The 22,254-nt window shown below is 45.4% G+C and overlaps 1 protein-coding gene across 4 annotated transcripts in view; it reads left to right on the forward strand.

The window, feature by feature from the left end:
* Nucleotides 1-22,254, forward strand: part of GRK5 (G protein-coupled receptor kinase 5) — a 166,120-nt gene that overhangs the window by 34,296 nt on the left and 109,570 nt on the right. For 2 of the 4 annotated variants that reach the window (XM_037401058.1, XM_037401057.1), the window contains exon 2: nt 2,156-2,222. The exons of the other annotated variants lie outside the window; for them this stretch is intronic. The gene's annotated coding sequence lies outside the window, so the exon portion shown is untranslated. The remainder of the gene's footprint in view (nt 1-2,155; nt 2,223-22,254) is intronic. 4 annotated transcript variants of the gene reach the window in all.

Raw genomic sequence — 22,254 nt, forward strand, 5'->3', positions numbered from 1 at the left:
ACAGTCTTACAGCCATTCTCTGAACCTTACCTTGTTTCAGGGCTTGCTTTTGCCTTTTACTGCTTTTCTGCCCAGCGAGTTGAAAAGGGCATTCCCCTCTTTGTCAGTGAGGACACATCCTGTGAGGTCCTGAGCGCTTTTTCATCCCTGTAAATTGAGGGGGTGTTGCAGGCGATCAGTATTGCTCAGCACTCCATCAAGTACAGCGTAGAAGCATCTATTGGCAGAAGCACTCATAAAATTACCCATCAATATCCCTGCATTTCAGCTGCCACATACTCACTGCACTTATGGAAAGTCACGTGGATGGGCCAGGTTGGGATGGCTTTACTGGAAAGGTGGCTCAAAAGTCATTTCTCTTCCCTGGGAGACGGGCTGGGGGTATTCTACTTTGTGCCAGTGCCACTTACAGGCGGATCTTTAAGTCCTGTTAAGTTTATCATACCTCTCCAGATGTATACCGAGAGCTGCCTTAAGATGATCAATATTAAATCTGAATGTAAAAAATGAACTGTGATGTTTTATTTGTTGCTGAGGACTTTTTCTGAGCACTGTAGTCCTTTTTTGTTATGCTATCGCTGTGATAGGAAGTTGTTTGTTCAGCCTTCGGTGCTGAAAATTATTTTTAAGAGCAGAGTTAACTTTATGTCAAAAACATTTGCTTTTTGCATTTAGAAGTATAACTGACTCTAATTCTATGGGAAAGTTATGTTGGCTTTAAGGGAGAAGAAAAGCAATTAAAAATAACTATGTACAAAGCCAGATGAGATTGGCCGGATCCTGAGGAAAATGTATCTTAATCCCTTGATCTGACAGCCGCCTGGCAGTCAGAGCAGGAAAAGAAAGTCACTGGGGTTTTTTCCATCTCTGTGAGGTGGGAAATGCACATCCTACTTCAGAGATGGAAATGAACAAATAAGTGTGCCGGGCAGCTCGACAGTTGCACACACATTCTTTTCGAGAGGAACTGCCCATAGCCAGGATATTTGGGGTTTCCAGTGATACGAGTGTCGCAGGCTCTGCCCGAGTCTCCTCTGGAGCTCAGTCTGTGTTTACAGAAGTGCCGTGTTACTAAATTACGGAGGTTTTCGTTTAGTATAGCGTGTTCATCGTAGCTGTCACTCCAAGACCTAAACAAAACTGTGGAGGCCTGCCATCCTGCTGCTGTGGAAAACCATAGGAACAAACTGGTTATGACCAAATAGTTTGCAGTCTGAGGCAATAAAAAAGTAACAGGTAGTGGAGAGGGGTAGGATCTGTTCAAGCATCCATACATCTGTGCATAATGTGCACATGTGCATGCTTTGCACAGAAGAGGAACAGGTGCATTGTAAACATTGTCTTTTTCCTTTGTTAAATTTTTGTCTGATGTTCTCATTGTCCCTTGAACCGTGGCAGGGCAAGGTGGGACATTATCCTCTCCTCTTTTCAAGTCACAAAGTATTCCTTAACGTTCTTGTTTTATTCTTGTTTTAGACCAGAGTTTCTTCGTCTACCCTACCCTCTCCATCACCCCTGGCCGCCCCCCCGGCCCCTCCCCCCCACCCCTCCCCAGCTGAATATAGGCTACAGGCATTTCCAGATCATCAAGAGCTTCTATGAAATTACCAAAGCCGCGTGTGTCTTGGGGCTACAGAGCTAATTGCCACTTTCTGAAGCTTTGCTTCCTCTTGTAAAGAGCAAGGCTGTGGTCAAGCTGTAAAACAGCGGCTTGAACAAACGTGTTTGAAGCTTCTGACGTGCACAATAGTTGGGTATAGAAATACACCTAAGGAAGGAAGACATGGGTTTCCAGAAATCAGGGTAATTTATCTGGGATCCTTTCCGACATACCTCAGCTCCACAACAGCCTAACCCAGCAGCTCTTTGACAAAGCTGTAGGTTTATGTGGGGTGTTGATGTTATTTCCCAGCTACACTGATGCTTTTACTAATGCATTTGTTGGAGGTGATGGGTGAGGAGGGCTCCAAGAGAAGGAATGCTAGAGGAAGTGGTGGATAACCTCTGTGCAAAAATGCAGAGATTCACGAGATCAAATACATTATAACTGTGGCTAGTACCTGATACCTGCTTGCAGAAGAGCAGTCCTTAGGCAGAGGCATCACAATTGCATTTTTAACTGCTTGGGTTTTGTCCCTTTTCTATGTTCTTATAGCTCCTGTGGCTCCTCATATTGCGCAGAATATATAAACTTTGAAAGAATGTGTTACAAAACTATCCAGGTAAGGGGACTAGACCATTACTTATATTCTGTAAATGTTTTGTGAAAACTTGTATTTGGTTCCCCTCTTCTCCCCCATCCCCAAGTCAGTCAGCCTGCAGAAACCTTTTCTGCGTTACCGTGTCCAGTCCCTGCCACTGCCATAATGTCCAAACACTCCCTTTCTACCCTGATAGCAGTCCATCTTAAAACTGCTTAGATTTTTTGCCTTCACTGCTCTTACTGTTCCAGATCCTAAGTGCTTTTCTTCTTTTTCTAACCTGAGTTTATCCACAGCCACTTCACACCCATTTATTCCTGTGCCAGAACTGTCCTCTTAACTCAAACCATCCTCCTCTCTCCTCTTGCTTATGCCACTGATATGCCAGACTCCTGTGTTCAAATACTTCACGAACCTGTTCTGGTTTCCCTCGAATGCCGTGACCTGGCCTAATAAATGCACATCCCCTGCACTGAGTTTGCAAGGGCTCAGGAGGGCGGCTGGTCAGGCTTGCTGGGGCACCCCCTCCCCCCCAAACGCCAGAATGAAACCTCTGGCCTTGGGACCCAGACGGAGGGGGAAAGGGGAGGACGGCACCAGGGAACAGGATAGAAACTAACTGTGTGCATATAACAATTCACACCATGCTAATATTAATTCTTTTTTTGTAAATAATATTAAAAAAAATAGATCTGAATTAATACTGATTAGGGTCTTAAGACTTCGGTTATTCTAACAATAAATGCTTGGCCTTTTGTGTAGATATATATATATATGAATACATACACATACATTTATTAGTATGGTGTGCTTCCTCTTTACTGATAGAACAAGATTTGGAGTGCAAAAAAATAATGAATTATGTGACATCACCTTTGAAATTAAGGCTTGGGCTGTAGGCTTTCAGCCTGGAGGCAGCGAAGGCCCACAGCTGAGTATCACACACATCCCACCTAAGCAATTCACGTGCCCCTCAGCCTGGCCTTGGCTGCCCTTAGGACCCTTGGGTGCGGGTACATGTCTCGCGTCTCAGGCTGGGATTACGTGTGTGATAGCTGTTCGGGGTGCACTGGAGTAAGCGGAAGAACACAAGACCCTTGAGTGGCTTCCAAGGAGGCCCTGGGACCACCCTAGGGAAGTCTCTGGGCTAAGGCAAACTCTTCTAAAGCTCCTTTTCCCCAGGTGAGGTCTAGATGATAGGTGAAAGTTTTCCTGCTTATAGCGATCAGAATAAAAACCAGTGTAGCCTGCTGGTAGGTGAGAGCTAGGCAGTCTGCCTGTGCTTTCATACCAGATGGATTAAATGTTCCCCACATAGCCAAGCCCAGCCTAAGGGCTAGGCTGTCAGAAGGGCAGGCAGCACACGGGAGGCAAGGGAGCCCTGCTGATGCTGTGGCCGTCGAAAATGCGCGTGTTATGAAATCAAGATCAGATCCATGCTTGCTCTCCGTGGCTGTTGCTGTGAGTCAGACCCTGGCTGCTCTGACTTCCCCGCCAAGCCTCCTGCAGCTGAAAAGAAAGCAGCACAGGCTGGGTGGCAAGAAGTGGTTCTGCTCCAGCAGCGCCGGGTTTCCACACTGCGGGCAGGTGGGGATCCGCTCGGTACCTTGTGAAGTGAAGACAAGTGATGGCAGAGCAAACTCGCTTTGGAACACATATGGATCAGTTACGTTTTTCTAATTCCTTCTCTAATGAATCTTGTGTCAATGGTGGAGATGATCATAGTTGTGGGTGAGGGAGGGGGAGGGGAGGTGCTGGCTCATACATTTATCTTGGGAGACTATCTGCATCCTCTTAGGTAGCAGAATAGGACATAGGGCACTTGACCATGGTGCTGGGACTCTCCAGGCAAGCAGTTCAGATAGGAACCTCAAGTAATTTCAAGGTAATTGGAGGGTTTACACTGACTTCAGCGCACAGTCATCTCACATCTTCAGAGCACACCTCCTTGCTGAGAGCAGCCTGATGCTGCTCTTCAGGACAATCTGAAGAGCCTCAGCAATGTGTTTGAGCAGACCCGTGACCCTGGATATTCCCCACCTTCCGTTTCTCCCACTCTTTCAGCTGAGCAGAAAGGTGAAGCTCCCACTGTAGCCTGTGGGACAACATTGGTACAGCTTCTTCAAATTCCCTGAGGTCTTTACTTGCCCAAGTTTTGTCCTAGATGGCCATAAAATTTCAATGTTTGATCTTGTCTTTGGTTTTATGACACTTGCTACATCATGGACTGCCAGATGTTGAGGCGTGAGGTGACCTGTTGTCACCTACCGTCTTGAATGTTAAAAGGAAATAAATATTCTTGTACGTCAGGCTTCAGAATGCCCTTTAATGTGGGAGGAGAACCTTCGGTACATTTAACGCATTTCATCTGCAAGAAGTGCTTTTAAATGATGACTGCATTAAGAATATCTCCTAAAAATAAGGTAGAGAGCGCTGGACATTTGTCAACAAATAGAACTGCAAATGAAAGAGGCAGCTTGTTTGAGGTTTATCTCTGAAAATTACTGAAGCGTTTACAGAAAGGTTTTGTTAGGTAATTTGCATATTCATGAGCTGTGGTTTCTCCAGTTGCTGTATTTAGTTGATAATACCCTTTTTAATACTGTAATTAAAATTTTTGATCTAAGTTATACTTCAGTTGTTTGCTCAGGTGCACCAAAACAATTGGTGTTTTGTTCATTTGTTGTTTTAAATACAGCTATTACATGTTAAAGCATCAGTTGTAAGAGAAATCTTCATACCAGACATATTTCTTGAAGGGACCCCCTAGGCAGCTGGGCTCCTGACACTGCCACATGGCCCACAGCTACGGAGATGTTTAGCTTCCTTTTGCTCAGACCAGTGCCTGCACTCACAACATACGGTGAAGAAAATGGAAGTACTAAAGGTTAATGGAAGAGGAAGCAGGTGCATATAAATCTATTTTAAATGAAAATTCTTTAGAGTTTTACAAAGCTGTTAGAGGAACTGTGAGTATCTTCTGGAGGATCAGAAAGTGTCCTCTGAAGATGCAGAGATTTTGCAAAATGGACGTAGAAGGGGTGAAATTAGAAGTGAAAGCTGATGCAAGAGTGCAGTTAAATGCATGGTGCTCATTGATCCTGAGGCATGGCTAGCCAAGCATGTGGCTGTCCAACGCTGCCCACGTTTTGCTTTGCATGGGTTAAGACAGATGCAGCACAACCACAGACCCTGTTGCAAGACCCCCAGCATCCTTCTGAATTGGAAAAGAGCAAAACAATTAAGTGCAGCCTGTGGCTTCTAGGGCAGGAAAGGGAAGGATGGAGGAGGAGGCAAAAGGAGGATGAGAGTGGTGAGGGACAGGGCAAGTTAGTTGCAGCAAAGCCCAGAACAACTGATATTCTTCTTTTGCCTTGAAGCAATGAAGATTTGTCTCTATGTAAGAGGGCAACATGAAAGAAGTTTCTTCAGCAATCCATTTTGCAAATGTCCCTGTCTAGCAATCCCACGCTTGGGACTGCAGGCTGTTGTGGTCTGGTTGGCACGTGGAAATCCTGTTCTAGGGGCAGTATTGAAGCAGATGAGAGTCCAATTAGAACAAATACTGAAGACTGTGAAACTTCCCATGGATGCAAATTGTGCAATTTCTTTTTAGAAAATGTTTCTCCTCTCTCACATTTTGTCATTGGTTAGTATTTCAGTGAAATATTTTGATGAGACAGAGATATTTAGCTTTCCACCAGTATCGGATGGTGTTCAATTGTATGACTTTATAATAGCATAAAAATCTAAATGATGAAGCTAAGATGATGCATTTTGACCTTATCAAATTGCAGTATTCCAGACCAGCCAAATCTGAATTGTTTTGATCATCTTTAGTGAAAATGTTGACAAATTGCATACCTTCTCATGGAACACTTGGGTTTAATGGAAGCATCATTTCCCAGTGGGAAAATGTGCCATCAAACAAAATGTCAACAGTTGCTGGGCTGGAGAACATGCTAGTGGACAACGGGAGGGGAGGAAAAAAAGACACGTGTCATTGATACGCACATACGCAGTTGATGAAATCAATTTCAATTTACTCAAGTTGTTCCAGCATCATTTTCAATTACATGTGCCAAGGAGAAAGCTACAGCATCCAGCTGTGGGAATCAACAAGACAATTACACAGCAGTCGTGAAAAGAACAGTCAGCAGAGAAATTATTTGCATTTGCTTTTCTTGACAGCTGATATTTTCCTGATAAATTGCTGCCCTTTGTTGTTCTAGTTGCTTTGAAGAATCAGCCTACTTAGGGGGTGGTAACTTTGCCCACATTCCCAGCTTTCCGTCGGCTGGCACAGGTTGGGGATGAAAACAGGAGACTGAGACAGGAGGAGGAGGAGGTAGAAGGCCAAGTAGTAGAGGTAAAGTAAGCACAGTAATTAAAGACGTGGTGTAGGCAGGGTGCTGCTCCAATTTTGGTGTCATCTAGAGCTGTGAGTGCTTAAGGTCACAGATTGTCATTCGGAATCAGGAGATTCGGGGGCAGACTGATGGTAGGAAAGAGACTTTCATGGCTGTACATGTGCTGATGACCATCAAAACTAACAGGCTTGCGAGGCTGCAGGTTGCTGGGAGAGACAGAGGGACTGTAAAGTCAGATACCTTCTTCCTATGGAGCGTGGGTTTGTGCCAGTGAGAGAGGAGGATGAGAGAGACTGTCCAGGCAATTCCCATTTAAAGTCTAAACTGCGTCTGTGGCTCTGTCATGGGATTTCTTTCCTTAGTGAGCCCCAGGAAGGAGGACATAGAGGGAAACATTGGCAGCAGGATACGCAAAAGGTGCCTGTATCAAATATGCAAAATTGTTCCCCCAGGATTTCCCTTCAGTGGGGTCATATTGTTGTTAAATGGTTTGTTAAATAGGATTTAAATGGCTTATTAAATGAGGTCCCCAGCTGAGTGGCTCTTAGTGGGCAGACTGGTCCAATTATACTGGATTTTCCTTCTTCCTGCAGTAGCCCTGCCCTGTCTAATGCCAATATTTCAGCAAAATTCACTTTTTCAGGAATGTTATTCTAGCCTAGGATCTGGGCCAGGCCTTTATTTCTGTTAATTACAGATCAGTCATTCTTTTTCTTTTCTAAATGTTCAAAAAATGTATTTTATGTGCAAGAATGGCTGATAAGTGATACACCCACAGGAACATTATATTTTTCTAACATCCGCCTCTGTGTTCTTTCTCTAATTTCCCTGTCACTGTCTCTGTAGAGGATCTGTCGCCTTCCTAGCACTGTTCCCTGCCTTTTAGATGTTTTTCTCTTCAGCCACCCTTAATTCCTACCACTGGCACATCACGGTTTATTGGTTTTTAGTGCTTTATCAGTCGGTGAGTGTGAATTTTCTCTTTATTTCAGTCATTCTGTATAAATTGTCACTAGAGGTGGAATGGTAAAACCTCCCTCCCCTTTCTACTGCATGAATGGGCTCGCGAAGGGTAGCGGTGGTCCTGGTGAGATCAGAGCAGGGCAGGAGTAACATGCCAGGAGCACCACAAGCACCATCTAGCCTGTTTCAATAGGTAATCCTATTCTTAAAGCCTATTCAGGGTGTTTTCTATATAGCATCTTTATCACGTCCCCTATTTATTTCAAAATAACACCTTCAGTCATTGAACAAGACTTTTGTGAGTGCTGGAGTTAGCACCTGGGTTTTCTAAATTACAGTGAGATGGTAGCAGGAAGCTGTCTGCATTAGAATGATGGTGTGCCAGTCTGAACTGGCTTCGTACTGGTGAAGATGTCCGTCAGCACTGGCGCCCCTGACTCATCCTGTCCTCTTAAGAAAAATCTTTTGAGGCTTTGGGCAACGTCTTCAAAGTCCCTCTGCAGGCAGAGAGCCTGCACCTCCTCCTCGTCACTGAGATTTAAACTTCAAAGCGCCAAAGTCACCACACACAATGCCTGTACTACACCAGTCACGGCATCTGAAGTACACAGCCGCAGGGAAAGGGCATTCGTTACAGTGCGTGGGCTCTCCTAAAGCGTGTGCCTTTGGTTCAGGAGCGCAATGCTGGGTTCTTAGCAGGTGTTGATGGCAGTGCCGTACGAAAAACGTTTCCTTTGGCTGGGACCTGTTCCTGCTGCCGTACAGCTAAATGGGGGACCAGCAGCCAATGATCTCCTTCAAGTGCTGAATCTGTCAGCAGAGGCTGAGCTGGGTCAGCACAGTGCAGCACAGATGTTCCTTTGGCTTGCTGAATCGGCAGAAGTGGGGTTCCTTCCCCAAGGCACCTGTTGAGCAGCCTAATGGCCTGTCTGCTTCAGCCTCATGTCTGGTATCCTTCATATACCAACAGCACGTCCCTTCAGAATAACCCCTGTAACCCCCATGGGGTAACCTCACTGTCCTGCCTGGGCAGTTTTAGCAGCTTGAGCTGGTCCTTTGCTCCACGTGCTCTACTTCTTCATAATCAGCCTGAAATCTCCCCAGGGAAGGTCGACCTGCACTCATCCTGCCTGCCATTCGAGCCCTGAGACTTTACTGGGTTTTTGAGTCCCCTGTTTGAAAACAAGCCATCTACTGCCAGATCTGTCCCAGCCTGGGAGGTCTGAAGATGCCTCCCTCCGTGGATGATGTACGTTTGCTGCATTTGTGTGGAGGAAGGGCCAGAGCCATGCCGTGCTGTGCCATGCCATGGACGAGGAGCTGTCTGAGACAAGCAGTCACGTCCAACTTGGCACGCCTGGCTGTGGGCAGGCACGGGGCCAGCTCCTGACCAGGCACCTTGCTGTTTTCACCAGCGGGTCTCAGCACAGGCTGCCAAAAAACCACTGAGGAGCACGAAATCTGTTTTCTGGGGAAAGAGCTCACACCTGGGGCTAGAAGCACAGCTCTCCTTCCTTCCCAGCCTTCTGTGGCTCGTCACGTCTGTTTGAACTTGCTGCCATCCAGCACGGCTGTGCCAGTCGTTGCTTCTCCCTCCTGGTTATCTGGGCAGCTGGGGGAAGTGTCAGAAATTCTTCGCCGGGCCCTTTGAGCTTGCCGTGGAAGTCTCCCAGTGAGCTGCTCTGGCCTGGCTGAGTGTGCTGTGAAGAGATCAACGGAGTGTGGAAAACTCCTGAGAGCTTCTGGCAGGAGATGGGACACCGCTGCTCAACACAAAGTGTGAACAGAGCCCCAGAGAGCTTTCAGCTGCTCTTGTCTGTGTGTGGTACCCACGTCTCAGCTGCAGACAGGCGGGGGATGAATCCACCCTGACCATCACTCAGCCGAGGTGAGAGCGGCACCAAAGATGACTGTGATGCATAGTGTCATCTCCACATTCGGTAACAAATAAGGCCACACAAGTCCTTGACATAGCCCTCCTTGGGTTTGTGTCGTGGCACTAAGGAGAGTCTCAGCCAGGGACAGATTACAGTGGCCTGGAAGCTTCCTCATTTCGCTGACCGGTATCCTGCCTACAGGATAGGAAGAGCTCTTTACGTATCACAAGATGCTAATAAACGATGAACAGGAAATTAACAGGAGTGCAATTACGTTGCCCTGCAGGGTTTCACATAAACATGCCATGAGAAGCGTATTTGTGTGACTAGGGGAAGGTGTCACAGCTGAGGGGTTTTAAACGTACACCTCTGCGCTGATCCTTTGGGCCCTGAAGCAAGCCCAAAGGATGTGGAAGGGGCACTGCCATCTAGAAAGCAAGCCCTTGGACTGGGAGCAACTGATCCACTGTCTTTTGTGTTGAGCTGTGCTTTCCAGCAAAGTCACTGCCTCAACTATATTATCTCCCTTTGCCTTTTTGACCATCACGCTCACAGACGTTGCTGCAGTAGGGTGCTTTGGAGGCCATCCCAAAGGCTGTCCTGCCTTCTTGCTAGCATTTGAAGGGTCATGCTTCTCGGGGTATCCTGGTTGAGGTGGATTAAGAGGATGCTTGGAAGTACCCAATACATGCATACTTGTTTCTATAGACAGGTTACATCTCGAAGTACTCTAACTCCCGCTTTCTGAGGCCGTTATTTCATGGCTGCACAACACTACAGTTCACTCTGATTTACAGCAACAGAAGACAATGAGTCTGAATTTAAACATCTGGCTTTTGAAGGCCTGAGAAACTGATGTGGTTCACAGAACGGATGGATATTCATGATCAAGACCTGCTAGCCCTAGCCAGGATGGGGTGGCCAGCTCTGCCCTTTGAAACGTCACCTTGTAGCAGCTGTTCCAACTGGCCTTCACTCTGCAGCGGGCACATCTCACGGCACTGACCGGTGCGTCAGGAGAGAAGCTGGGCAGCCCTCGCAGGAGCATCCTACGCTGCCAGGAGCTGCAGCATTTGCAGCAGTGTGCCCGAGCACCACTCTGCCGAGGTGTGCCCGGAGCGTAGCTCTAATGGCAGAGGTGCCAGAAGAACAAACACCAAAGAGATGCTGCTGTGCTGCTGTGAAGGCTCTGTGCCCTTCTCAGATCTCCCCGCATGAAGTAGATCTTTCCACTATGAGGCAGGCCAGCTTTTAGGCAGCTTCTTCCCGTGCAGCAGTACACACACTGCCCCGCTTCAGGGGTTGAGCTGGCCCTGGATTTTTGAATGTTAAAAACATTCATCTTTTATTTCTGTCGCCATTCAATATTATGGGAAGAGATGTTATCACAGCTAATCTGTGCGGTGTCTGTGGAATTTCTTGGCCTGTGAAGGTTTATATTGCATTCATGTATTCCATGAATTGGGCACAGGTTTTGCTTCCGACAGCAGTAGTTTTTTTCAAGGGCATCCCAATAAGATGAAAGTGTGGTTGCTGACAGAAACCACAGTGTCAGGCTACGGTCTTGAGGATGTTTTGGATGGCTCTGTATTTTAATTCTTGATTTCCCCTGGCATCTAGACAACCAGCAATTTATGTGAAATCCTAGGGGGAGGGAGAAAAAAGGAGAACTGGAGGAAATGCCTTAATTTAATTGATCGGAATATTGTGGAAATTCGTATGTGCCCTTTCTTCAAAAAAGAGGTAACTAGAGAACAGAAAAAATACTGTGTAAAATCGTACTGATGAGGCATTAGCATCACATTTTTCCTTGTGTTTTGGCCTTCTAAACATATTCCAATATGCTGGAAAGAACAGAGCAATACTTAATGGTTGAAAAAAATTAATACATAAGAGCAGTCAACCCGGGGAACTCACAGCTGCAGCATTTTGGCAGGGAGTCATTTTTATGTAGGAAGATTTTGACAAACCTTGGTACTATCACGATTTATAAATTTGCGGTTCTGTGTAGGAAGAGTAAGAAAATGAAAAAGAGAGCTTGTACTTCAGGATATGATCTATCATTTGCTTCTCCCTCAGCTTCATATTAAACACTTCAGTAGGCATTTTCAGATGTTGTTTTCTGAAGTTTCGAGCAGAAACAATGAATGAATGTTGTGATCGAAGCCGAGAAACCTTAACCGATAACTTGCAGCTGGTTATATGAATCATCTGAAAACCACATCAGCAATGTTTTATGTATATCAAAGCTGATCATTTACTATATTGTTCTAACATACCTGCCCCCAGCTTGTCTAGGCTGGAGGAAAACAGGAAAGGAGGCGGCTTTCAGCTGTAAATGCGTATCTGGTTCCTTCCTTTGCAATGCCAAAGCATTTATGAATGAGCTTTGACCCTGAAGCAGGCTGAGCGGGTAAGGACCTTAGAAGTTTCTGTCCATTCATGTTTCATTCACAATGTTTACCTTTTGTCTAAGCAAAGGCAGATATTATTTTTTTTTTGCTTTGTGGAATATGATGCATCCATGAGCCCATAAACCAGCCCTGCTCCCCTGTCCTCAGCCTTTGAGAGCACACGTGAGGTTAGCTGTGCTGGCATGTAACACCAGAAAGTCTGAGGGGTCAGACTGAAGATTCACCTTTTGTCTATGCCTCCTCACTCAGGCTCTGAGTGTACAGTTAGTAATATTTCTTAAATTCTGTGATGTGATATGCCATCTACACAGATGGGCATCACTTTCTTCAGGGTTCCTGCCTAGGACTCGTGTGCAGAAGTTTCTGGTACAGGTTCCACAAGGTATAGCAGTCCAGCCAGGAAAATCACTGGCATACTGACAGCATTCCCTTCCCTCCAGGTTTTGCTGCAGAAAACTCGCCTTTAGCTATTATACATGCATCTTTTCACACCTAGGTTGTCTCTTGTTTGTGACTGAAACTTGCTAGCGGTGTGCATAAAACCTGACCAATACACTGCAAAACCACAAAAAAAGTAAGTGTGAAACAGTATTGTGCATGAGAGTACGGGAAATCTTAACACTCAAACTTAACGTTAGGTAATCCTGGTTAAATGTACACCATAGTGTAATCGTGCCGTTGGTCTGTTGTTGCTGTAGTTATGTTTGTAATAAGCAGCTTTTCTCGAAAGCCTGTTTGTGCAGAGTGCTGTATTCTCTGGGTGCGTTTCTGAGGGTGCTGGGGTACATCTAAGCTGGGCAGCTCAAAGTTGCCTCCCAGTTCTTGGGTCTCAGAAGAACCAGGAGCAGACAAAGTGAGGCTGAGAAACGCGGTTGCAGGGAGAGGCGTGCTGGCAGGCGAGGCTGTTGTCCCTTTGCTGACTCTGGGCACATCTGTGTGCGGAGCAGAGCAGGATGCAACGATCCCTGACCCCGCACAGACCAGGTTTGCTGCAGACATGTATACAGCAGTGCCACGTCAGGGTGGTGGTGTGCTCAGGCTAATTAGCGGGGGGCTCTTAGCTAGGGCAGCTCTGCTCCTGGGGAGCCTTCGCAGTGTGCCTGCTCTGCCCCGTGCTGCTCTACGTGCTTGGGTTACTGGCTCACAAAGAGCTCATCTGCAGCACTACGCTAAGCCCCACAGACATCCCCATTTTTTCCTCTCAGTAAAGCCATGAATAAGACTGGGTATAACCCCCCCCTAATGTAACCCACAGGTCCGTATTGCTTAAAGTCTGCACCACAAGCAGGATGTAGGTTTTCTAACAGCTCCTCAGAGCTTGCAGGTGTGACCTCCCATACAGAGAGCTGTCAGCGACTCCCCTCCGACACAACCCTTTTTGCATCTGACCTGCTTTTTTCAGAGAATGGTGGTTTTTGTCTTGCCCAAACAATCGAGATGGGTTAACAGCAGAAAGCCCTGCATGAGGCAGCTTTCTGATAGCCAGGACTCAGCAGCTGAATTTGTGTAATAATCCCACCGGCTTTAATCAAGAGAGGAGACTGCAAGAGGCTTGTAAATTCCTACAGCAAAATTCTCCATTCTCATTCACAGAGCAGATCTTGCCTCCAGTATGCTTATCTCCCTCCCTCCGTGTGCAGAGCCCTTGACGTCAATGGAAGATACGTTCTTTCGGGGAGAGCAGAAGACTGAGGTCACACTCCGCCCTTGCAAACAGAATTATGTCCCTGGTGAGAAGGCTCTACGCTTTTGCACAAAAGCAGAAAGACTTGAAACAATGGCATGCATAGAAAAATAAGAAGGTAGACTGCTTGCAGGAGAGATATCTATTTGGGGCTGTATCAGCAGGCTGTAGAAGGATGCGACTCTCGGTTGCATTTAAAAATGTGCTGTTTGGCAGCCATGAATAGCGTGGAGGCTTTTCATTCATTCCCCTTTACAGATCTGGAAAGGGACATCTGTCAGCACTGAACCCGCACAGCAGTCAATGGCTGCAGCATGCTGTGCTCATAACCCAGGACATTTAAATCAGAAACCTCGAGGTCAAACTCCCCAGCTCAGCCATCGGTGGCCTCACTGATATTTATAGATTGCATTACAGTTTTTTCTGAGTAAAAGGTACTCGGCATGGTTAAATTATCAGAGGTTAAGTGTGACCAATTGTATTTAACTTAATGATGGATGTTGCTATTTTGTTATTCCCACCCCCCCCACCCCCCCGCCCCTTGTATTTGAGAGACCAAGTATATAGGTTTAAGAATCTCTGAAGAAAATATTAGATTTGTTGTTATTAGCAAATTGCATTTATAAAGCTGCTTTTGTTGAGGAAGTGCTTTGCAGAAATTAACATTTTACCTAGCATAAACTTTAGAACAGCATCCAGCTCATGCAAATGAAATGCTGCCATTTCCCTCAAAGAACTGTTTATTTCTTCTTCTCAATAAAGGAAGTGAGTTCCTAACGCTGCGGGAAACTTATCGCTCTGCAAATGAGATTTGTAGTTGTCCAGAAATATAGCCTAGTTTGCTGAGGCCAAAAGCCAAATGAGGTGACTGAAGCCAGAAAAGGTGTCCCTGGGTGCTCCCCGCAGTGCTGCAAGGGAGGACGTCTCCTGCAGGATGCTTTCCTCCCGAGGCTGGAAGTCCATTGGCGTGTGGCTCACGCCATGCAGCCTAGGGCGCAAACGGGCCGTCCATGTTGCTTTCATCCTGTCTCGTGTTGCTGCCGAGGCTGTTATTCACCGTTTACCTTCTCAAAATATTGAGCCAATTAGAAAAGCAAACCTCTCTTTTGGTCAATGCCCAAGGGTGAAGCTGTAACGATGTGTGTTCTCCGCAAACCCTAATCACGGGTGTCGCAGCTGCGCTTGGGATTGCTGGGCTAAGCAAACCCAGATTCCTTTCTGATATATTTTACACCTCAGCCAAGCCACACTGAGTGGCTGCTTTTGTCCAGCTTCACAAACCAGACAGCTGAGGCTAGTCAGCACGGGGATGGGAAAAGCAGGAACAGGGAAGGAAGGGATGGTGCCTGGAGAACGTCATCCCGAGCAGATAGCAAGTGACGGTCCCGGCTGCTGGATCAGACTCTGCTGCTTAAAAGCTGTGAACTGCTCGTGCCTTTATTGAAATGGTGGCTGTAATTCTGAGTCTGAGATACAGACAGATGTTTCTGGGGTTTTTCCTTGTTAATTGTCAGACAGGTGAGTCATGGGAGTTGTTAAAAATCATTGAGACGGGACTACTCCTGAGTGCCATCAGTTAGATTAAATATTAATCTGAGGTCCTTGTGTTGAAATCCTACATTTTTATTGTTTGTGTTTTCTTTTCCATGGTTTAAGTGATGTAATCTGAAAGTTTACATGCATGAGGGTATATATGTTGGGTGAGAGATTTGAAGCATATGAAGGTTTCAGTATCTAAAGTCTGAGAAGCCACTATACTTCCACTTACATGCCAGCATTTTTGACCCTATGCATAATGAGAGCACATCGCTAACTTTAGTGAAGTCCTTTATTAAACTCATCTGATGGCTCAGGCTGCCTGCTATTAGTACTGTTTCATACATGATAAGTGGTCTTGCTAAGCCTTCTAAAATGAATATAACAATCTAACTGGTGCCCAATGGGATATCCATCTTGTGTCTGACTACAAGGAAGAAATTATGCCCTTATACTGATAATTGCTCATGCCTGGATTTGAGGATTACAGTCCTGCAATGCCGATGATTAGAACTGGTCTCCATCTTTGTGCACAGATGCTCCCTGTGATCCACTTCAGCATCTGCCTTGGCTTTTCTGAATTGATTGCTCTTTGCAAAAGAAGGTAGAGGCAGTATCCAGTTCTGCAAAAGCGCTGCAGGCAGCTGGGACCTGACTGAAATGCTGCACAAGATGGTGACTGGAGAATATATCTTCTGATGTCTTCTAGGTAGTTTAAAGAAGTATTCTTGGGTGGGTTTGGTGGTTCTGAAAATTGAGTGGGTCTGAGGAGAACAGTATTCAGAAAGAAATAGTTTCAGAAAATTCAGAAGTATTAAAAAAACCTGTAAAAATTCACATAAAATTAAAAAAATCAGTCTATTTTGAGCTGAAGAAACTTAATTTATTCTGTTTAAAATAATTTCCCTGTGCTCATTAACAAGAATGGTGACAAAGCAAAGTAAGAAGTTATGCTCTACACTTCACTGCCGATTTTCTCACCCTCAGCTTAAAAATAACAGCTCTGTAGCACCTTCTGTTTTCTTGTGACGTCTACACATGCTATGAATAATCTTTAGGGGGAATGCTGTGCTTGATCTCTGATTGGGATTTTCCCGTCTTACCCAGTGCTGACTTAACCCTGCTTCCACAGAAGTCAAGAGTAAAACGCCCATTGATTTCAGCACGAGCAGATTTTGACTTTTCAGAAATGCTCAGCCATATGTGTTCTCATTTTAGAAGTATCATGTGGTTGCGTTTGGCCCATGTCATGCTTTAGTCACTCAGAAAGAACACGCGGAGTTCCAGCCTGTCCTCACCTGCCCTCACGACTGCAGGAGCTGAGGCCCTTGGGGAGGGTTGGAGGGCCAAAACTTTGGCTGTTGTCCTTCCTCTTTTGGGGGTTTGCTTGTTTGTTTGTTTTTCTTCTCAAATTTCAAGATGACATATTTCTATTTTAAGACAAAAGGGAATGCAAGCATTTCTAATTTGCTGTGAAAAATAAATCTGAGAAAAAGAATACTTGAACTCAGCCTATATGTTTCGTTTGGTAATAAATGACAACAGAAATTTTATTTTATTCAGTACGATATAATGCGGTATGTAAAAAGGGATAAAAATGGTTCAGAATCAAAAGTTAAACCACTCTATTTTAACCTTATTGAAAACCTTTTCAGTTTTCTTCTTTTAAAAATAAAATGTTATCAGAATTGACACATCTGTGAAACGTTTACTTATGGCTGATTGGTATTTTCTGAGGGAAAAAATATTCCACTGAAAATTTCCATCTGGCTTCAGAGTTTTTCAGTCTTTAATGTATTTACACCCATCAGTGTCAAAGGGAGGCTTAGGAAATACTCTCAGTTCATGTTATGTGCTAGGAACTGACTGAGGGCAAGATTTGAGATCGTAGGCAGCTGTATCTAGGATGTGTTCCTGCAGTCACGGTTTGTAGCCTGGCATGATAATGTGGCTTTCAGCAGCTGTGAATTAGGAGCACAGCTCATTGAATCTTGTGTTCTCCAAGGGTAATAGCCCCTGGCAGAGGGGCTGGGTGAAGAAACCTGTATCTGCTCCAGCCATCTCACCTGGGTCCGTCCATGATCCTGAGCTGGAGCCCTTAGCAAGGTATTTGCATAGCCTGACTATTTGCCTAAAATCACGGGAGAAATCTGTGCTAGGAGAAGACTTAAAACTAATCCTCCCTGGGACCGAGGTTAATGTCCTCTCCTCTAGATTATCTTTCCTAGGAGCATCCCTATCCTCCCATCTGCTTAGTCATCTGTAAGGCAGTCTGAGCATGCTAGGAAGAGCTTTTCTCTAGCGAAGGTTATAAGCACATTAAGGAGACAAATGTAGTTAATAGCTTTCTCCCACGTTCCTTGTGCTGTGTCCTGCTGTAACTGTTCTCCCCTGCAGTCAATGAGAGGTTTGCACTGGACATGCTGCAGCCTTTAAACATGTTTGCTGATCTAGAGCTGCCAGTTAAAGGATCTGCTGTCCCTGTAACATAACAACACGTGCCATCAAGGTTTTCCATGACGGTGTGAAAAATGAATCACTGTCTTCGTGTCACATGGTTGTCCTGGTTTAAACATGCTGGTTTGAGCAATGTGAGTTGGAAGGGAAGTCAACTTGTGACTTTGAAAATGTGCAAATCACCCAAAAAAAAATTTGTCTCAGACATTTTTATGGTATTTCAGCTGGTTCTGTGAAAAGTGCAAAAAATAACACTCTCTTGCCCAAAAATGAAGTACCAAAACAAACCCACAATAAATAAATGCTTGCCAAGAGCCATAAAAATCTTAAACTGTGGTTTAATATCCTGTCTCCCTTTTGTCTCAGTAGAAAAGGTCATATAGATGAAAGACATCTGCTGTTGTATCTCTCTTGGATTTTGGGACAAGACTAAAGTCCTATTCCAGGCTTTTTTTGTGTGAGCAAATTGCCATGAATTCCTTCTATTCCGTTGACTTAATTTGTCAGCTCTCGAAGAGGATGAGCAGGCCTGTGGCCAGTGGTTCCAAATGCCAGGCTGCGTCCCTTAGATTTTATTCTTTAGGGATGGATGGATGCCTGTGTCAGCATTGGGTGAAAGACATCCAAATGTCATAGAATCGTTCAGGCCGGAAAAGACCTTTGAGATCCTCAAGTCCAACCGTTAACCCAGAACTGACAAGTCCACCACTAAACCATGATGCTAAGCACCGCATCTCCACGTTTTGTAAAATACCTCCAGAGATGGTGATTCCAACACCTCCCTGACTGGGTTCGTTGGAGTGAGATTCTGGCCAAAGCCAAGTCCTAGTGGTGGCTTTTGGTGAAACTTTGGCCAGATCAAGTCAACCAGCAAAGGATTTCTTCTGAATATCACAGAGGATGTTATCCTAGTGAACAAAGGATAGTTGTGGCAGAAGGGTTGAGCACTGGTGCACAGCTGTCCATTGCACATTTTTGGACACAGTTTTGGCCTACACCAGGTCCATGTAGGGCTTAGGCACAACTTGGTGCAGGGACTGTTCGATACAGTCCAGGAACCTTTCCAAAACCCCCATACATATGTATCCTAGTTGTTGGACCCTGCATGCAGGAAACATGAGACATCACCTTGTCCTGATGGGAGACCTAGACATGGCCATGAGGCAAGTCCCTGGCCATGTCCTAGACAGCTGATGGCTGGTTAAGTGAGTTTCCTGCTTGCTGAAGGTGTGAAGTGTGCAGAAGGCAATTTAGGGTTCATGGACCAGAGAGAGAGAAAACAAGTGAGAGGGAGAAGGACTTTGCAGTCATAGAATTGTTTAGGTCAGAAAAGACCTTTAAGATCATCAAGTCCAACCATTAACCCAGGACAGTCCACTCCTAGAGGCATTTCCCTGAAATGGGGGAAGAGCAACAGGCTCCAGGCCCTTATTCCTACAGTTACTTTTAAGAGTCAGAAGGATGTGGAGGGATAGCAGTTTAGCTTGCAACACGTCGGAGACAGAAGGTGGCATCAAAGGCTGGTGGAACCTGATAGCAAGAGTTTTGAGGTGAAAAAAGGACAAACCTGGAAAATAGCAGTAACTAGTTAATGCTTGATATGATAGAGATGGACAGAACTGGGGAAGACAAAGAGATGGCAGGGTGAAAGGGAAGGAAAACAACTGGTCTGACTTGCCCTTACTCTTCAATCTTCTTTCCATCTTCATGTTTCTATTAAATCTATTTGCAATTTAGTCAGCTCTGGACAACAGTGCATTTACAGTCCTTGATTTTTCCTGGCAAATTTTTATGTTTTTTCAGTAATACCACCCCATTTTGAAAAATGGCTCTTTCTCAGAAAGCAGTTGTGTTGATGAGTGGGAAAACTGTGACCCTCTGGAGCCACTGGGGATGAAATCCTAGTCCTTGCCGAAAGCAAAGGCAGCATCAGCATCCCCAGTGACAGCAACAGGTTCAGAATGTCGCGAGGAGTGCTTTTGGCTGCTGTACTGTGAACTGGAAACTCTTTGGGGATGGGATCTGTGTTTGTGCATTGCCTTGTACAAAGGAGTCCTGAATTTGTTGGCCCCCAGGCATTGCAGAAAAGCAAATGTTAAACAAGTTGTCCTGTGAGCAGTGGGAGACATCGGTGCCATTGGATTCCCTGGTGCCTGGGAAGGGTGAGTGTCAGCCTTTTTTTCTCAGCAGGTCTTTTTGCTCTCTCCAGCTGCTTGTTCTCCTCTTGGCAGTAGGAAGGTGCTGTGCAACCTCCTTGACAGCGGCCAGCAGTTTGGACTTGGTGGAGAGGACCCACACTGCACCTACATGTGTGGCACATCCAGCAGCACCCTGTGCTTTCCCTCTACAAAGCTGGGCTTTTAAAAACAGAGTAAACAGAAGATAAAGAATGATTTTCCCTTTAGCATCTAGCAATCCTAGTTATCTCAGGTCCTTTGGCAATATCCACTGGAAAACTTTTTAAGAAGAATGGGTCTGGTTTTATTTTGTATTTTTTTTTTCAATTAAAGCTATGCATTTAAACTGTCTGTGATAATTTCTTTTCCCAGTTGTACATGTGGAGCCTCTCAACAGGACTGTAAAAGTCATGCTAATTTATGAGGGCAAAATTCATCTGTAAGCTGGAAAAGCTTTTGCTATTTTTGTTTGCAAAATGCTTCTGGGTCCTTAAGTAGAGGGCACGTTTGAAAAGCCAGGGGATATGTTGGTTTTATTATTTTTGTTAATATACCTTAAAAGCAACTCAGAAGTATTTCACTTGATACCTGAAGCCAAGGCAACAAAGTGCAAACCGCTTTGTCATTTATTAACGTGGAAAATGCGAAACAAAGTAGATGCACCCTCTACTTTCCCCCCCTGTCTTTTCCTCTCTACTTCTGGAAGATAAAAATTTGGGGTTTTTAATAATGGAGAGCCCTGCCTTTTTAGGCATAAAATACAAAAAAATTATGTTTATTTTTACTATCACTGTAAGCAGTCTTCCACGTCTCCCACGTTATTCTCCCATGAAAAACTTCCATACCAGGGAGCCTTAGAAACCAGCACTTACTCCAGAAACAATCTGCACTTAGAATTTTGTGCAGAAGGGACTTCTCAGTTAGGATCTTTATCTTTCCCTCTCTCAAGGGGCTTGTTTAAGGGCTTGCTGGCATGCGTGGCTCCTGATGAAATCAGCTGGGGCTGTAGGCTCTTGACATAGCTGGACTTGGGGCTATTATGGCTGAGAACGAGTTCTGCTCATGAGACGCTGGCCAGGCTGTAGGGCAATCATTGCCTGCATTCAAGGGGATTAAATATAAAAACCCATGGAAAATAACTGGAATTCCAAGTATGGTAAGGCTGAAAGTCTAGCCCTTAGCCGTGTCCTCATGCCTGTGAGCATCTTGTATGTTTACTGGAGATGCAGGGAGGCTATTAAACCCAGTTGTTCCACTGAAGGCGGAAAATGCAACCAGGACAGTTCTGCTTCCACCTTCTACCCCTGACACTCCGTGTCCCCTTTGCTGTGGGAGAGGCTGTGCGTGGGTCCGTGCCATGCAAGGTGCAGTGCATGTCGGCAGTGGCAGGAGAGCCCAAGCTGCAGGAGCGAGGGGCAGCCTGACCTGGAGGCACAGGGCAGCCCCAACACTTGCCTCGTGCTGTTCCTGTGCATTTTTTCCCCATAAGCACTGTTTGCAGCTGGGGTCCCGCTTTGTTGTCGTTTTAAAATGTGATTTAGAATGTTAAATGTGATTTAGAATGTTAGTTTCAGCCAGCTCAAATTATTTCCTTTTTGCCCCCTTACTGAGAACGTTTATAAATATCAAGTTTCACAGGAAGCAAATTCTCTCGTTATCAGATTGTTCTGTAGTTGCTTTTCTTTTCCTCAAAAGCATAATGGTGAACTTTATCAGTGCTCAGTCATTTGTTTCCTATTAAACACAAGTGATTAAGATACTGTTCGGCTCACTGGGAAGCGTTACTGACCTGTTTTGTCTGTAAACTTAGCTTGAAATTAGGAGACACCTGAAACTGGTAGGAAGCGAGTATTAATTGGGTTCAAGTTCCATAAGCACAGATTGCCATTTCCCAGTGGGATGTGGTAAATAGCCGTCACCAAGATAATATTAATTACATTATCTCCCAGAGCGGTCCCGAGAGGTACTGAAATAGCACATGTGCCACTTGGGCTTAGATGCTTAGACACAAAGATCAGTGTTTGCTGTTGTGTTGCTTTGCACAGTGCAGAGCATGCTGCGTCACTGGGGGAGTTGGATGAGATAAGGAGGCTTGGATTTTCTGTTGAATTGATTGGGGTTTTGCTCTCACGAGTTTAAAAATCAGAACACCATCTAAAGCAGTAGCTGAATTTCTTTTTTTCCTGCTGTGACACCCTGAAAGGAATGATAATAACAACCAAAATATGGATTTTATAAAGCACCTGTTTCCTGCAGCAGAGATTGTGTCTTCCCTGTGGGTTTGTTCAGCTCCAGAGTGACTCTCGGTGCCGCACAAACAGTATATATACACCTCATTTGTCAGCACCACGCTCTGTGCGACTGACTTTACACCTGGCTGTGCCCCTAGCATTGCAGTGGTGCACTGCTGTCTGCTGCCAGCGCTGTCACAGGTGGCGTGGGCTGCACCCTGACCGCTGCCCGCTCTGAAGCAGCAGCTTACAGGCTCTTGCTGCAAAAGCCCCTCCGTTCATTTTGCTTGGCTGGTAGGACAGACTTTGTACAAGGGCATGTAGTGATAGGGCAAGGGGGAATG

Source organism: Falco rusticolus, chromosome 9 (assembly GCF_015220075.1).
Source record: "Falco rusticolus isolate bFalRus1 chromosome 9, bFalRus1.pri, whole genome shotgun sequence".
Taxonomy (NCBI): Eukaryota; Metazoa; Chordata; class Aves; order Falconiformes; family Falconidae; genus Falco; species Falco rusticolus.